This window comes from Malus sylvestris, chromosome 16, assembly GCF_916048215.2.
Source record: "Malus sylvestris chromosome 16, drMalSylv7.2, whole genome shotgun sequence".
NCBI classification, from domain to species: domain Eukaryota; kingdom Viridiplantae; phylum Streptophyta; class Magnoliopsida; order Rosales; family Rosaceae; genus Malus; species Malus sylvestris.
This window is the reverse complement of record NC_062275.1, coordinates 23,131,818-23,144,876: the sequence shown is the minus strand read 5'-3', so window position 1 is coordinate 23,144,876 and position 13,059 is coordinate 23,131,818. Positions and strand designations below refer to the sequence as shown.

The 13,059-nt window shown below is 38.8% G+C and overlaps 1 pseudogene; it reads right to left on the bottom strand.

Annotated features, from left to right (window-relative positions):
- LOC126609217 (PHD finger protein ING1-like) overlaps positions 1-13,059 on the bottom strand; it is an 81,944-nt pseudogene that overhangs the window by 47,527 nt on the left and 21,358 nt on the right.

The following is a 13,059-nucleotide window of genomic DNA, read 5'->3' as shown; positions in this document are numbered from 1 at the left end:
TTGATGTAGACTTCGACGATGGTACCAAACAAATCATGGAAAATAGTGTTCATGGCTCGTTGGTATGTGGCACCGGCGTTCTTGAGGCCGAATGGCATGACGACCCATTTGTATGTGCCGAATGCCTCAGGGCAACGAAAAGCGATTTTATGGATATCAGCTTCGACGATGAAAATTTGGTTATAACCATCATGTCCATCCATAAAGGATAAGATCTTGTGGTGTGCCACTGCGTCGATTAACAAATCTGAAATTGGCATTGGATACTCGTCTTTAGGCGTTGCCAAGTTCAAATTTCAAAAATCAATATAGATGCGCAGGGCACCACTTTCTTTAAAACAGGGACGATGTTCGCTAGCCATTCAACGTATCGAGCTGCAAAGTTGCAGAAAGTTATAAACATGGGTGGAAGTTTGATATTCTCTTTGGTTAATACTTAGTTGTAGTTGTCATTTACGAATCACATGTAATCACAAAGGAAAAAAAATCAGCTTTTGTAACATGCTTGAAGGAAGAAACTCAAACTAACGCTACAACCCTGTGAGAGCCTATTCTTTGGTTAGAGAGTTATTAATCTGTGATATTGTTGTTTTCTAAAGTCGTTGCATGATCTCATTATTTCTTTGCTTGGTTGCTACTTGGAATGTTTTTTCATCATTTTAGTTCCAAATACTAGAACTCTTGCTAGTTTTGCTTAAAGCATAAAATTAATTGCATAACAAATAACAAGATGAAGTTGTTTAGTTACCACCAGAGCCAAAAAGCCTTATCACTTGCATATGTATTGTAGGTTTAACCCCCTTGAGCCTTATTTAGCTTATTTTCTTTGTTAGCTTGCATTATCCCTACGTAGCCTAGTACAGGAATATCCATACCCTTGTTCTTAAAGAATAGTGATGCATGTCTTGTTGGGAATTCCTTTTGATTTACGATTTGTAGAAAAATAAGTGTGGGGAAAGGATTTGTTCTTTTGAATTCGGTGAATTAGTTCTTATGTTTAATGTTTCAAAGAAAACAGAAAAAAAAAAAAAAAAGGAAAAAAAAAGAAAAAAAAAAGAAGAAAAATGTTGAAAAAAAAAAGTTAAGAATAGAAAAAAAAAGGTTGAAAAGAAGTGAGAATGAGTTCATAAGTGTTGGTTGTTGAAAAAGGGTCCAAAAAAGTGAATTTAACCCTCAAGTTGTACGAATCTCCCTTTTGTGTTTATAGTTGGGTGCTGCAATCAAAAGTTGAATTTTAAGTGTTGATTTCATTACTTTACTTACTATTACTTTAAGCACCTTTGTTTATCCTTAACCTTTCTTTGTTAGCTGATACCTTAGCCCCATTACAACCCTTAGAATTTTATCTTGATTATTATGTGATTCAATATGTGGAGTTTGAAATTGGTACAAGCATATGGAATCCCTGGTATGAGTATATACATGTTTGTATTAATAAAATTCAGAAAGTGCCTTCTTTGTTATAACATATGTGAATGCTGGTAAGTCGTTATTGCAGTTACCACTTTCAAATAGAGATTATATCAGGTGAGGAATTGAGTGAATTCTCTAAGGCATGATACTACTTTCAAATGTTGTTTTAATTGCTTAAATGCGAGCTAGTAACTCGTTACTGCAATTAAGTAAAAGCTCAAGAGTAAGGATGGCTAAAATCTATGTAAGTAATGATTTCTAACATGTCATGTTTCATTGGAAATCCCTAAGGTTCTTGTTGGAAGGTTTATGTTTTGTTTTGTTTTCTTTGTTTTGCTCGAGGACTAGCAAAAGTTAAGTGTGGGGGAATTTGATGGGAGCATATTTATGCAACTTTGTTATCTTATTTCTTTGCAATTACTTAGTTAATTTCCATTTATTTTGGTAATTTAAGTTATTTTCGTATTATTGTAGGTCCAGTTGGTAAAGATGACAATAAATGGGAAAATAGAGCAATTTGGAGCAGTTTTGGACTTGGATTGTGATAGGAGCATATTTATGCGACTTTGTTATCTTATTTCTTTGCATTTACTTAGTTAATTTCCATTTATTTTGGTAATTTATGCTATTTTCGTATTATTGTAGGTCGAGATGGTAAAGATGACAATAAATAGCTCAATGGAGCAATTTCGAGCAATCTTGTACTTTGATTGGATAGCATGCGTGGATAGCATATGGGTTGAACGTTGTTGGTGTTTAAATGGTGCTAGACATGTGCTAAAATCTGGAGAAATTAAAGTTGAGGCTTGGAAGGCAAGGAATTAGACAAAAAAGAGGAATCCTAATTGGAGAGAAACATTATCTTATCCTATCCTATCTTATCTTATCTTATCCTATCTTATCCAACATTATCTTATCTTATCTCTAGCTGCAAGGAGGAATCCTAATCACATTCCAACACTTTCTACCTAATTTTTAGAGTCCTAAAATATTTCAAAAATGTCAAAACCCTTTCCTCCTTGGATTCAGCCATTTTCCTCTATATATATGAAATTCCTGCAGAGATTTAGGAGGTGCCGCGCCTACCATTCGTCTATTGAAGTTGCTGGAATTTTCAGAGTTCTTTCTATACTTGCTTTAAGTTTCAATGTTTATTTTAGATTGCTTTTCAGTTATGATGAACATGTGTAACTAAGTTTCCTTTTAGCTAGAGGTGAATTCAAAGCCATGATCATATATTTTATATAAATTGATTACATCCAGTTATTGTTTCATAAAACATGAATGCGATTTACTTATCTGCTATATAGAAAACTTATTCTTGTATGTTTATTAGGGTGCACACTTAGTTTGCATGCAGGGATTTGATGCTAGAATATAAGGGAATTTCACCTAATCGTTATGAACTGATATTTGCAAGTAGTAAAAGTCACTAGTCATGATTGAATTAAGTAAATTCTTCGCAGGAGTATGATTTTCACAAAACTTAATGATCTTTGAGATGTATCTCTATCATGCTTTTCATAGTTAGGGAACTCGAGATGAATAATTTGGTTGCGTTGCTGAGTCCAATTCAATGAACTTAGGAAACTCTGAGAGTTAATTAGTGTTGTTCACAGTTAATTTGGGGCATTGTCTTTCATGGTTTATAGAAAAAATAACTGGAAATCAATTTGTATGCATATGATTAGCATCCCTTCTAATCCCCGAAATAGAACGATCCTTACCTCGTACTACGATTGCATAATTTATAGGGTTTAATTTGTGTGTTAGTTTCTACCACATCAAATTTTGGCATCGTTGCCGGGGACTAGTAAAATTGCTAATCACTCTGTTTTTTTTTTCTTTTTTCTTTTTTATTGTTGATATTTGATTTAGTTTTATATCTTTGATTTTAGGTACTAGAGAAGCAAGACATGGCAATTGCTAATCTTCAAGCTCAAATGGCGAATCTTACTTTTCTTATGTCGCAGTATATTAAAAGGTCCACAATGCAAAGTGTCCCTACATTTGGTGTGTCTTATGGGCAAGGATATAAAACTGATCAACATAATCAATTAATTGAGAATGGAGGTTGGGAGAGTGTCAATGCTTGGAGTTCGTCTTTTATGTCGAGTTGTACTTCGGTCGAGAATCGTTGAGGTGGTTGGCGGAATGGTTTACACCCAGGTTTGATGTACAATTCATGTTCAACTAGTGTGCGATCTAGACCAAGCATCTCATGGTAACTCTAAGCAAAATAATCCTTCAATTCTTTAAGCAAATTACAAAGCTTAATTTTTACATGTTGGGGTAACAAAGCACTAATGAACAAAGGTCGTGGCTCTTCGGTCGTTCCAACATTTATTTCCTCTAATGGATCTTTAACTTGAGGTTGACTATCCTCGAGCTCGGGCGGTACAGCCTGAACTTTGTCTAGTGATAGTATGGGGCCGTTGTCTCATTCGGCAAAAAATTCGACTAAGTTGACGCCTGAATTTGGGTGTTGGGAAATAGCATACTAGTGGGCCAACAGTCTCGTTCCATGGTAGATGAAATCGTGGCTTGGCGTCTGTCCTGTCTTTCTTCATGCATCAATGTCGGCGATTAGATCGGCCAACCTAACTCTCGCCGACACCTACCTCGATCGCTTTCTGGACCGAAATTCAAGTTGGTCACCCTTCCTCGTTCAAACCCTGAAGGGTAATATATCTGACATGGTCATCGTAATACTGTGCCTGAATCATATTGGCTTCGAATGGCTGATTGTCGGCCGGATGAACCACAACTGATTTTCTGTCCCAAAAGATGAGAACTTGATATAAAGAAGAGGGAATGCAATTCGTTTGATGAATCCAATCCTAACTGAGCAATGCATTATACTCGGTCTTGGAGTCGATGATAAAAAATATTGTCATGTGATTATGACTTGCAATGTTTACCTCTAAAGGGAGCACTCATTTGGTTTGGGATTTGTCACCGACGAAGCTGCTCATGGTTATTCCTGATGGGATGAGTTTGTCGTTGGATCGTTGTAATGCTTTCGTGACGAATATGGGCATGATATTAACCGTCACCCCATAATCGACGAAAATTTTAGAGATTAGATAACCTTCAATGTGAGCCGTGACATACAACGACTTTAAATGTTGAAGATTAACCAAGGATGAGTGGGGAAACAATATGGCCAAAGCTACTTTAAGTTTGTCGTCGTTATTTGCTTGTCCATCTTCGGCGGTGACAACGAAATCAACTTGTGTTGCTTCTTCGGCAACCACATCACCATCCAAGAAATTTGGTTGGTGTGCAGTTGGCTGGAATTCAGCAGGTAGAACATGAACCATGCTGATTTCCATGTTCTCAAAGACTGAAGGGCCTATCGGATCTTGGTCGTCGTATTCCGGGTTATCGAGGACTACAACATTGTGCGTTAGAGCATCGTCGGCCTGATCATCGTATGCCTTAATAGGTACTTGCTCTTGTGATATGTAACCCGACCTTGCTTCGTTCTGACTATCGTCTTCGAGCCCGTTCATTTATGGTGTCTGACTTTGCCTCTGCAATGCTTTACGGGCTTGTTCTTCATAGGCAATCCGGGCATCCCTTGTGTCTAGGTAGGCGTCCAGATGTGCCACCCGATCTTTTTCATCGGTCGTAACACCGAAGAGAGTTCAAAGTGGTGTCGTAAGTATTGAAGGTCTTCAAGAGAAAAAGGAAGATTGGCCATATCAATGTCCGTGTATAGATCAACCTCGAAGCCAATGACCTTAACTTCTTGTATGTGCTGGAACCTGGCCTTCATTGTTGGATTGGTGGTTTTTTGGATAATTTGAGAAGCATCAAGACAAGTTAATGCCAGGTCGAGAGCTTCTTGACATGTCTTGGGTAGGCCATACAAATCATTGGCATAATATTTCTTATGAAACTCTCTCATGTACTCCAAGGATTCGCTGAGGAATTAAGGGTGTAGATTTTGTCGAACTCTTATTAATGGCTTTTGCGGGGGTAACGGGGGAAGTTTGCCTTCGGTGTCTTTCCCAAACTGTTCGAAATGAACTTTCATCTCCCTAGGCCAAATGAGGAGTTTGATGCGCTTCTCGGACTCTTCAATAGTGGTTTTGAAGTCACGATCGGTTCCCTTTCGCCCTTGTAATTTAGCTATGATTGTTGGGGTTTGTTGATCATATCCGCTTCTTTTGGCTGCCATTTAGTGGCCGAAACGATCTGGGCTGCTTGTCGTCGAGCCATGCAATTTATCCGCTGGCGTCGACGTTTTTGAGATTTGGATAGTGCAGTATACATCTTAGTGGGAGAGTTGTAACTGTAACAACGTTGGTCGCATGGCTCAGACTGCTTGAAGGTTTTTTTATTCGTCGATAAACTTGAACTGCTGGAATTACACGAGTAATAATCCTCGTTATAAAACGACGTGTTGAAATCAAGACACCATCTAGCCGAGGTAGGGCCATCTGTCTGTTTTTTAGGGCCGAGCCTATCGAACACTTTCTGGTGCTGGCCTCCGCCAAGTTTCTTTGGAGGTGTCGTCACGGCCTTAGATGGTTTTTGTGGTGTTGAGTCTGAGGTAGTCTCTCATTCAGTTCGGTTAATACAATACGTGCTTTACAATTGCTGCACAAAACCATCAGCCTGTCAGTTTCTTCTGCATTGGAGTCTGACATAGATTCGACTACGGTCGGTCCCGAAAACTCGGTGGGCAGTTCATTGGAAAATAGATCAATTTTGAGTCGTGGCTAAGAGTTTTTCTTTGGGACGTGTTGTGTTGGGACAAACTCGGCCTTCCCTTTCCCTTTGCTCTTGGAAAAATGGGAGTCTACCATGCCAACTGTTGCCAAAGGGAATGGATCAACATCGACCGCCATTTGTTTTTCAGGAAACTTTAGCTTGCCTTTATTAATCCAGCTTTGAATATCATCACGGAACACGACGCAGTTGTTCATGGTATGCTTAGTCGAGTTATGGTACTTGCAAATGTCTTTCCTTTAAGCTCTTTGGCCTTGGGAATGTTATGTCCTGGCCGAAGTTTGATAATCTTTGCTAACAACAATTGGTTGAAAATTGCATCGGCCTTGGTGATATCAAAAGTGTAAACTTTTGATGTTTTCCCCGTCTCTTCAGTGGCCAAGAGGGTTTTGGCATCCTTGGAATTAATTTGAGTCAATGCCTTGCAAACATATGGTTTATCTATTACTATCTCGGCCGCGTCCACACTGACGTATTAGGAATCTTCGCCTTCGGCCGATGTGTAGCTGACAGTGGGATTTTTGTAAATCGTTCCCCAGGATGGGGACTTCGAGATCTTTTCCTCTCAGAGCAAATAATCATATTGCTCGACATGTTGGGCTAATTCATATATATCTCGAAAGTTTGCCCCCAGGAATTTCTTATGTACTCCACGTCTAGCCCATTCAGAGCAAGCCTAACAAATTCGACTTCAGGTAGAGGTACTCGGCACCAATTCCTGGCTGATTTCAACCTTGTAAGATAGTCCATTGGTGACTCATCAGATGCTTGAGCCATCCTAGCCAATGAAGAAACTGACATTTCCATCCCCAACCGATAAAATTGTTCATGAAATTTCTCGACCAACTCCTCCCAACTTTGGATGGAATTAGGTGGGAGGTTGATATACCATGCGAATGTTGAGCCCGTCAACAAAAAGTGGAATAGTTGCAGTTTATGGAAATCACTATTGACATCTTCGCATTACGCAGTGAACCGGCCACATGTTTAAACGAGGACAAGGATGATTCTCCAGCCAAAAGGTTGAAATCTGGGATCTTGAAGCCTTTAGGATATTCGAATTTTTCCACATAAGCTGGATATGGATGGATGAATTTCGGAAACTTCAGCCCCTTTTTCATGGCCGAATCAATCATCCTTTGAACCACGATCATATCGACGGATGCTACTTCCACTCTCTGGTCGGATCCATCTGACCTACTACTTGATCCTCCATATTTTTCCAAGTCAATTGTTTTGAGCCGAGTGGATCCTACTTCGGCCTGTAGCGGATTACTTTTGAGTGGAAATTGTCGAGACTGATCAACAAATCCCCATATGAAAACTCTGCTAATTAATAATTTAAGCAATTGAGTGTGTGTCTTACCATTATTTCGTATTACCTCGAGCAAACAGTTCATTTTTTGGATAACTGTTTGTTCAACCTGCCGAGATTGCTCGTCAAGTTATCTTCGAAGAAATGACCTAGTTGGAGGGTCAGAGCCTTTACCACCGTCTTCGTCGCAGTCCTCCACTATTCCTTCAATGAAAACGCCTGCAGTTCAGTTGGGTACTTCTGTGTTTCAGGACTGGGTACCGAGACAAACTTCCTTTTCTCAGCGTGTCACACTTGCAGCCTTAAGGGTCACAACAACGGGGGGATTTCGCGCATGTGACACTTTTTGTCTAGGACTCTGAACTGGTAGATCGATCATTTACTTTCCCATGATTATTTTCTTTTTAACCGATCGTGTCTCGATGGTCATGAACTTCGTAGTTTTAGCACTTGGTCCCACCGGACGTGCCAAAATGTTTACCTAAAAACTACCAAGCCTACGTGGCGCGCAGGCCGAGTAACTAATGAGCTAACTACGTCCTTCGGTTGATGAGGGGTGTGCCAACTCATCGGTCAAGCTCGACCAAGGAGTAAAATGTGTTGATGTTGCGTTGAGCGCATGGTTGACTTCTCGATCTTACGATTACGGCCGAGGAAGGAACACGTCTCGACCTTTGGGTTCTAGAGCCTGAAGACAAGGCTGCTAATTTTGCGAAGTTCACAAACCGTCGGCACCGGATTCGGTCACAATGATTATATTTGTAAGGGTATAAGCACGCCGAATCGACACCAGAGTATAGGGGCACAGATACTCAAAACAGATATATGACTTGATGGTAAATGTGGTTCGGCCGTCAGAATGCCGAACTCTAATGCTTACTTGTGAGTATCCAATTATAAAACAACTTGGCGTTCAATGTGCCGAGCCCGAATAAACTGTAACACTGACCTTTGCCAATAAAGACCCGAAAGTCTCTCTCGACCGAGACTTGGATAAATAACCAGTCGGCTTCGACGCAATGTTGTTTATCCAAACTGAATGTGTTCCGCGGTCGGCTGGTTCTACGGCGATAATGTTGTTTATCCAAACTGAAGGTATCACCGGTTGCCTTCACAGTGTTGTTTATCCAAACTGAATATGTGTTGACAGAAAAAAAAAAAAATCTCAAGGTTATTGAAAGAGTTTGCGCAGGGCAATTTGTGTGTTGAATTGGAGGGGGCCTTGAATGATGCCTTCCTCCCTCTATTTATAGTAGCAAACCTGCTCCTAATCGAATCAAAACTATACTCAAATTAGGACTCCTTACCCCGATCCAATCTTATCTCTGCTAGTCCTATTCCTATTAGGACTTTGTACTCAATCCCTTATCAGGTCGCATTCATTCCTAAGTTTCAACATCCTCATCCTGCCGAGACTCCTTATTGTATCAGGATTCAACTACCACATCCTGATAGGACACGGCCGTCCTTGAGCAAAGCTTTCGGGCTGAGAACAATTCTAAACTCGGCCCAAGCCAGTATTTTGGGCCCAAACAATGCCCCTTTACCAAAATTAGGGAAAATACATACCCAAATTTGGTAAAATACATAACGCAAGGAAGAAGTAATTATGTCCTCGCAGGTAATCTTAAGTGTAAAAATGAAAGACTTGAACCGGGTGGTATAAACTGCATACAATTCAAAGACTTGACAAGATGGAAATGGAGTAAAAGTACAGTACCACGCAGCTCTTCCTCAAAAGTTTTCAAGTACTGATCAAGTTGTTGAATGTGTGTATCCACCTGAACATTATTACTTAATTTCAAATAAATGAAGTGGATTACAATGGCATGGCCGAGATGACATTTAGGGTGGTTGATCAAGAAGACTTAAGGGATTGAATCCATGACTTGAATCCAAATTAAAAACTTCCTAAAGGCATAAGATGGTAGTGGTGGTTTTGGACTTATTTTTAATGGATAAGGCAAAAATGAAAAGTGTGATTTAGGGATTTTGGGTAAGTAACATTACTGATACTTGGACGTTGATCCAAAATATAAATTACAAGGTTGTCACTAGCCATTTTTCGAACAATAATTGGAGATTGCATAAGAGAATCCTAAACTTTGTCCAAGTTTATCACAAGGGTGATGACATTGGGTAGTGTCTAGAAGTATGCTTGAATGATTGGGGCATAGAGAAGGTATTTAGCATTACCGTTGGCAATGTTAGTGCAAATGACATTGCCATTGCATTATACATGAACATAAGTGTTCCCTAGGATGGCCTATGAGTATGACTGTTTTATCTCTTACTTTGAAGAGGAGATCTCTAAAGAGGTTAATGGGGTGACGGCCAAGCGGGTGAGTCCTCCGACAGTGAATGATTGAAAGAGGTGGGTGAGTTTTTGTGAGACACGATAAAGATAGTGTACAGTATGAAGAATTCATAGCATTTTAAGGGGGTAGTAGATGAGAGCCTGGCTTTCCACGGGTCAGCAGCTGGAAAACCCAGCATATGAGCGCTGTTGAAACAAGAGAAGACAAAAAGTGAGAAGACAAAAAGAAAACAAGAAAAATGAATTTGGATTTGGATTTTTGTCATGTGGTACGATGACAATTCGAAATAGGCCTCTAAAGTCTAAGGGGAAGAGATGAGCCGGCAAACATATGTGATAAACCCCATATTCTTGTTCTTCCTTATAGCTGGTACGAACAAAAAAGAAAAATAGAAGGGTTTCTCAACTCTCGAAATTCCTAACTAGTAATCTTGACGTCTGAATAACGAACAGTTTTCACCTGCATGATCTGTAAACCAAACCCAACTTTCTAAGGTAAATTTTGAGGATTATTAATTAGTTTTGAGTAATTCATTTAGGGGTTTTGACTAATTAGACTCAAATCTTTGATTTCAAACTTGTTCATGAATGATTTGAGCATTTTGGAGCTTAACTGAAGGCATTAAGGTAAAGAATACTTGTGTTTTGGTTGCTAGAATTTCTGCATATTTAAAATGGATGAGATTTAGAGAAATTTTGATGTTTGATTCAAAGTTCATCTAGTGTGTGTTGACTTTTATAGTTTCCTATAATTTAGGATTTTCTAGTTTAGGATGGATCCCGTGTAATGTAGGAAAAACATCTTTGTAATCTCTTGTAATTATTCTTCCCTATTTATTTAGGCTTAGGATTGTATATTATACCTATTTGATAGAAGAGATTTACATGGAGCTCCTACCAGGGAGTAACGTTCCAAATATGCATAGATAAAAGGTGTGCAGGCTTCGAAAATCATTGTATGGGTTGAAGCAATCCCCAAGAGCGTGGTTCGGTAGATTTACCAAGTCTATGAGAGCATTTGGATATAAGGAAAGTAATTGTGATCACACGTTGTTCTTGAAATGTCGGAATGGAAAGCTTACATCACTCATTGTATATGTGGATGACATCGTAGTTACCGGTAATGATCCGGATGAGTGTGCAGAAATATTTAAGTACAGAATTCGAGATGAAGGATTTTGGGTCTCTGAAATATTTTCTCAGGATTGAGGTATCAAGGATCAAGCTAGGAATCTTTTGGTCACAAAGAAAGTATATTCTTGACCTGTTAAAAGAAACTGGCATATCAGCATTCAAATTTGTGACTACTCCATTGGCAGAGGGAATGAAACTAAGCATTGATTTAAACCAAGTACCGGTAGGTAAAGGGAGGTATCAACGGTTAATGGGAAGATTAATGTATTTGTGCTTTGTCTTGAGTGTCGTTAGTCAATACATGCATGATCCAGGAGAACAACACATGAATGCAATTATGAGGATATTGACTTATTTGAAAGCAAGTTTGAGGAAAGGGATTTTATTCAAGAAGAATGGTCATTTTAGTATTGATGGTTATACAGATGTTGACTGGGCTAGTTTGAGTGATGATAGGCGCTTAACATTAGGTTACTTCCTGCTCATCTTTTAGTAGCCAAGTATTGTTCTTAGTTTGTACCATTATGGATTGTATTTTGGCTTGAAAGTTGAATTCAATATTGTGGGAAAAAAACATTTATGAAACCCGCTGGTTTCATAACAGGACTGAACTATAAAAATAGTTTCAGTTTTGGGGGCAATTATATATTTCTTATAAAGGGGCCAAGGTGTATATACCCAAAAGTTTAAGGGCGTTTTGTAAACTCAGAAAATTATTTAGGACAAGAGTGCAAGTATCATATAGTAGGGTACCAAATTAGACTACAAGAAATGTATTTGACCCTAACAAAATAAAAAGGAATATAACCTGGTTACTATATAAGGATTATATACTAACCTTTTGTATTTTTATTGGATTAGGAACTCTAGTACGTTACTCATGAAAAAAACATTGACACACTGTGAAGGTGACGTCATAAATTGTGGGAGCATGCTAAACTTTGGAATCAAGCTAGGAAAATTCTCGGGGAACCTTCGTATATTAATCGGTTTCATACACACAATTGTGTATGTTAATTGGTTCAATTTTATGACTACATGATATCATGATTCAAATGCTTGAGCTTGTCTTTGGCTGATGTTTCTTGAAGAATATTATTGGTTTGAATGTCATTTGAATATTGTTTCATAGTTATCATGAACGATAACTATGTCATGTATTGTGGATTCAGTGGGGAAGGATCCATGGAATTGAATAACAAAAGATCATGCACTAGTCCCAAATTGAGAAGGTATGAGATTTGTGGAAATATGAAACTAAAAGTAGTTTAGTCCACTCTCGGGGTAAAAAGACCTATGTTCAGCCCAAAATGCAAGAAATAAGGGAGCGAAGCCCCTTGTGTTAGAGTCCGATAAAACGATCTATTCGGGTTTGGGTTCGGGATTGGGAATTTGACGAGATGACTAATGAAAAGAGAAACAGGGTTATTTGTTAACTGGGTTAACATAATAGACTGAAGAGGAAATACTACATTGATGCATCGTCATTGATTCCGATGTATTATATGCATTGTGGTTTTTGCCCTGATGAGCCAGAAGCTCGCCCCTTATGAATAATTTGACAATTGTTGACTTCGAGACCTGAAAAGTAGACTTTCATGGGAAGTATAGACAAAAATTTTGTAACATAAGTAGAGTGTGAATGTTTGGTTGTGAGACATTATGATGTAAACTAAGAGATGTATATGTTCTTATTACATTACTTTTTATTCGCGCATCAAGTGCGGTGTTAAATTTTTTCTATTGACTTCAGGTTCAGGGCCTAACAATTTACTCGCTTTCTAAAAAAAAAATAAAAAATATGATGCCACCTTAACACTCAAGGAGGTGAAATGATTAAAATACAAAACCTTTGTTATTCCAAAGCATATTAATGGTTTCAAATTGTTTTCTTCAAGGCCTGCCTCCAGCATCATTAGTGATTTTTCCTTCTAAAATCAAGCATTTGGCTTGGTTGTGTGAGCGAATCCACGATTAGTGACGTGTGCAAACTCCATTGCCCCTAGTTGAGCAAATCCCAGGTCATCTATCCCTCCTCTCCTCAAGAATCCTTGGCTTCTCTTGCATCATTTGGTACCAGAGCTTTGCTACGTTCTTTGGGTCGTTTCCGCACCGTTTATGTAAAATGGTGGGACAAAGA